The sequence below is a fragment of the Triticum dicoccoides genome, chromosome 6A (assembly GCF_002162155.2).
Source record: "Triticum dicoccoides isolate Atlit2015 ecotype Zavitan chromosome 6A, WEW_v2.0, whole genome shotgun sequence".
NCBI lineage: Eukaryota > Viridiplantae > Streptophyta > Magnoliopsida > Poales > Poaceae > Triticum > Triticum dicoccoides.
This window is the reverse complement of record NC_041390.1, coordinates 58,360,144-58,365,467: the sequence shown is the minus strand read 5'-3', so window position 1 is coordinate 58,365,467 and position 5,324 is coordinate 58,360,144. Positions and strand designations below refer to the sequence as shown.

The window sequence follows — 5,324 nt, the reverse complement described above, 5'->3', positions numbered from 1 at the left end:
TTGACGAGCAGGCTCATGAGTGGCCAAGGCAGCTTGTTTCTTGTTGCCTTTGCCATTGTTGCCGACGTCGAGGAAGTCCTGCTTGAAGCGGCGATGACAGCGGGAAGCAACATGACCTGGGATGTTGCACAGTTGACAAGGGATCTGAACGCCACAAGAAGGGCAACAGGCACACGAACGACCACCCCCGGTCGTGGGGAAAGGAGCTGCGGCAGGCGACCGCGGAGCCGGCAAAGTCAATGGTGCTGTTTTGCCCGCTGCAGTTGACTTGAAGGGCTTCCCTTTTCCACGAGTGGCAGCGTTGGCAGCCATGAAACTCGGATTGGTACGGCGGGACTTGATGCGCTGTTCCGTGGCAAGGAGGCGGGTGTAGAGCTCACGGGGTTCAAGTGGAGTATCACGGCCATTGATGTTCTCAGCAAGGTTATCATAGTCGTCATCCAGACCGTTCATGACGAAGGTGGTGAAGTCCTCTTTGCGAAGCGGTTGACCAATGGAGGCTAGAGTGTCTGCGAGACGCGTCATCTTGCCGAAGTAGTCGGTAATGCTGAGGCCAAGAAGCTTGGTCTCTCCCAGCTCCGTACGAAGAGTGTGAGCACGAGCCTGCTGCTGAGATGCAAAGCTAGTGTGAAGGGCAGACCACGCCTCCTGGGACGTGGCAGTGAAGAGAACCAAGGAGGACACCGCCTCGGTGAGCGACGACTGGATCGCCGAAAGTATGGCCTGATCCTGAGCCACCCACGCATGGTATGCCGGGTGATGTGGTGGAGGACACGGCAAGGAACCGTCGACGTAGCCCTCCAGATAGCGACTGCGGAGAAGTGGCAACACCTGTGCACGCCATGACAGATAATTGTCCGTCGTCAGCTTCACTGGGATCAGATGCGTGAAGTAGAACGGCGTGCTGGCCACGGCATGATCAGCAGGAGGAGGCGCCGTGTAGTAGGTCATGTGAGATGATCCACCAGATGCAACCATTGCCGGAGGGTAGTAGCCGCCGTAGGGCAATGGCGGCGGCGGGGCCCTGTCCGGCCCAGCGTTCGCGGCGACAGGTGAAGGCGCGTAGGGCGCGTAGGGCGCCGCTGCAACAGCGGCAGGAGATGCAGCCGCGGCGGGCGCGTAGGGCGGCGCCCCGTAGTGGCCCGTTGATGAAGTAGCGGCCCCATAGGGGCCATAGGCCGCCGATCCGGCAGGGACGGGCGCCGCCCCGTAGGGGCCTGCGGGCGGGAGTGGAGCAGCCCCGTATGAGCCGTAGGCTGCCGATCCAGCGGGGACGGGCACCGCCCCGTAGGGGCCTACAGGCGGGAGTGGAGCAGCCCCATGGGGGGCGTAGGTGGCCGATCCCATCCACAGACCGGTGTACGAAGGATCCCCCAGGGTCGGCGGAGGCGCGGCCGGTGACGACGGCGGTGGCTGATCCGAGGAGGCGCCTACCATCGAAGATTGGCCGGTGTAGACCGAAACCAGGGGACGCGAGGAGAGGAACGGCGACGCAGGCGCCGTGACAGAAGCCGGCGCGACGGCGGCGACGGAGTTGGGCGCGATCGCGGCGGCGGAGGCGGCGGCGGCAGCAGCAGCGGAAGACATAGGATCGGTTAGGTCTGATACCATGTAAGACTTAGGGTTTTGGGAAACTGCACGACACCCGTTAAGGGTGTGGCTATCTCATATATATAAGGGGTACACCAAGGTGTACGATACAATATACAAGACATATACAGAAGCTATATGTAAATACAGTCTAACACTCCCCTTCCGCCGCCGACACAGTTACTCGGTGCCGGCGCGCGTCCTTGATCTGCAGGATCCGGTCCCGACTGGACCCGCCTGGCGTCGACCTCCGCCGCTTCCCCGACTCCCGGAGCCCTGCTGCCGTCATTCTCCTCCCGATCGGAACGGGCACCGAACTCTGCCGCTTCCCCGACGTTTCCCCACTCCCATAGCCCTGCCGTCGTCCTCCTCCTCCCGATCGGATCGGGCCAGCCGCTGCTCGACCTGCAGCCCAAAATAATTTGGCGAACCGTTTTTTCTTAACTCTTCGAGGACTACGGGTTGAATATCTCAAACAGTAGGGATTTTTTTATAAAAACGCCACGACGGTGAACCCGGAGATTCAATCCGTGTTTTATTATTATTATTATTATTATTACTAGCACAAACGTCCGTGCGTTGCATCGGGTGAAAAAACCCACACTTTCCTAACCCAATTGCTCAAGACCCTCTTTCATTCCACGACGCAACGCCAGGCATGATGGGATGAATAAACTCTTTGAAATCGGCTGCCGTGAAAATATATACTGTAGAAAAAATATGCATGTATTTCGGTTTTCAGTTCATTTGTATTCACCCCACAGGTATGTCATAAAAGCTTTAGTCGGTGCGGTGGCTAGCTTGTCGGGTGAATAAAGTGGAGGTCCACAGTTTGAATCCCAGGTGGCTCGCTTTTTTCTTTTTATGCATTTGCCGCCCGACCTCTCGCGCGAGGTCAATCCAAATCGGCCGGCCCAGTCGCTTGATTCCTATGCGAACGGACGTCTTTTTGACACAAAATGCGTCAAAAGCAAATCCTATTTGGCGCTGCAGGCGCCCGTTAACGTGTATTCTGCAAACGGGCGCCTGCAGCACCCCGTACTGGGCCGGCCTGTTACTGTGTACTCTATTCCGCAAGAAAGAAGGGAGCCGTCGTTGCGACTCGAACCACATACCTGTTGGATTGATGTTCGATAGTATAACCATCACGACACACAATACGATCTGATAATATTCAACTCTTTCTTTTTATGCATCTGTCACCCGACCTCTCTCGCGAGGTCAATCCAAATGGGTCGGCCCAGTCGCGCGATTCCTATGCGAACAGACGTCCTTTTGACGCAGAATGCGTCAAAGGCAAATCCTATTTGGCGCTGCAGGCGCCTGTTAACGTGTATTCTGCAAACGGGCGCCTGCAGCACCCCGTACTGGGCCGGCCCGTTACTGCATACTCTATTCCGCAAAAAAGAAGGGAGTCGTCGTTGCAACTCGAACCACAGACCTGCCGGATTGATGTTCGATAGTATAACCACCACGACACACAATACGATATGATAATATTCAACTCTTTCTTTGCTTTATTCGTTTCTTTTCCTTTTTTTCTTTTCCCTTTTCCCTTTTTTCCTTTTTTCTTTTCTTTTTTGCGTTTTTCGTTTCTTCTTCTTCCTGGTTTCTTTCCCTCACTGACTTTGTTTTTTTCTTAAATACGTGAACATTCTCAAATTCAATGATTTTTCTAAATTTGATGAACTTTTCTTTTCAAATCTATGAACTTTTAATAATTTTTGTGAACTACTTATAAAAATTGATTATTTTGTTTCAAAATTGATGAATTTTTTTCAAATTCGATGAACCCTTTTCAAAATCTTTGAACTCTTTTCAAATTCAATGAACCTTTTTTAAAATTGGATGAACTATTTTTGCAAATTGATGAACTTTTTTTCAAAATTTTGATGAACATTTTTTAATTTTTTGTGAACTACTTTCTTAAGTTGATGAACTTTTTTCAAATTGGTGAACTTTTTTTTCAAATTTTTGATGAACTTTTTAAATTTTTTGTGAACTATTTTTGTAAGTTGACGAACTTTTTTTAAAAATATTGGGCTTCTCTTGAATAGGGCGATGTTTTTATGCATGTTAATGAACCTTTTCCGAAATTTCTGAGGTTTCATTTTTCTTAAAAAAACATATGTTCTCTCAAAAAAAAATGGGCCGGCCCTAGTGGTTAGCTGAACACACGTAGGCAGTGCAGGTACCGAGTTCTTTATATGGGTACAATATGCGAAGTATTAAATAGAGTTGTTTTCGTATACTAAAACACACATTGGCCTTTGGCGCAGTTAATTCTGGATGGATAGAGCATGCACGTACGGTTTTTTCATCGTGCACCTTCGGCTTCGTGTGATCGTGGTTAACCTTGCTGTTTAATAAAATTGATGGCCAACCCATGACATACAAAATGAAAAAAATCTTTCAGTAGCAGCTCCCTAAATTCAAGATTGGACAATTCAACTAACAATTGCAGTTCGGTCAGGGATCTATTCTACTAACAAATTCATGTCTAACCTTGCTGTTCAATTCAAGAAACAATCAACACTTAACAGTACACAAAATTGACCTCATACAGTAGCCAATTGAGCCCAAACAGTGGTAAATCCTAACCAAGAACAATGCCTCAATGGCCACGAACAAGAGCAGAGAGAGGAGGGGGCGAACTCACCTGAAGACGGAAAGGAGGAAGCTCCATGGGTGGTGCGTCCCGAGCTGCAGCAAGGCAAGGTCGACCCCTCCTTCCTCAAGTATCCAATCCTTGCCTGCACATCTACCATGGAGGATCAAACCAGATATTAGAGAGAGAAAGGGGGAGAGATGGGGAAGGGGATGAACTCACCCCATGGCCACCAAGCGGAGGAGGAGCATCCCGGAGACGGAGCTGCGTGTGGGGGCGCGGTGGGCATCAGAGAGGAGTCGCCGGAGGCGCCGGAACCACGCCAGAGTGGAGGTGCTCAAAACCCTAGCCATGGTTGATGGTCAACCAGGAAAACGGCGGCGGCGCCCAACCCCTATTTCGCGTGAGAGAGAGATACGTGGGCCGGGAGAAGGGGGCAAATCCTTGCCGGTGTCGGCCGGCGCCCGGCGCAGCACCGGATCGAGGGTCGCCGCCTCGCCGGGGTCGGTCTCCTGGCGGCTGGGATCGGGATAGCCCGTGCCATGAAAGAAACTCATGGATGATTCGTTGTTGGGCCATATTGGATTGCGAATTTGACGTACAAGCAAAAAAAAACATCAAAACGTATACAATAATAGTACCACCTCGTTAATGTTATGATTTTATCTACATAAATCGTGAAAGCGTATTATGACACAAGAAGAAAGCGTATTGTGACGGTGAACCCGGAGACCCAATCCGTGCTTTATTATTAGGGAGAGACTAGCGAAAAGGACCCGTGCGTTGCAACGGGAGAAAATACGGTTACTAACCTTATTTTAAAGGTGATGGATCATATATTTATCTAAGGTAGTTCCTTTACAAGTAAAAAAAGAAACGAAAAGTTAGGCAATATATAGTGTTTGATGCTTCTCCGCATAGTACCATTTCTTAGGATCCACAAAGTATTACTAATATGTAAGCCGAAAATATTGGGAAGTAGATGCAGCATAGCATGACATACCAGATGATTTTGCAAGCACACCACTGAATATATCGAGGACTACTTAATATAAGATCTTCAAATAGGTACATGTTTATGATGAACACTCTGAAGCTATTTCGTGTAGTCTTCAAAGGATTTCAA

At 50.0% G+C, this 5,324-nt stretch overlaps 1 long non-coding RNA gene across 1 annotated transcript; it reads right to left on the bottom strand.

Moving 5' to 3' along the window:
* Positions 1–3,877: 3,877 nt before the first annotated feature.
* LOC119318796 lies at positions 3,878–4,462 on the bottom strand. Its single transcript, XR_005154248.1, has 3 exons — positions 4,421–4,462; positions 4,250–4,351; positions 3,878–3,949 (listed from the first exon to the last, which is right to left on the bottom strand). It is a non-coding gene; the product is annotated as an uncharacterized LOC119318796 (long non-coding RNA).
* Between the last annotated feature and the right edge of the window lie 862 nt (positions 4,463–5,324).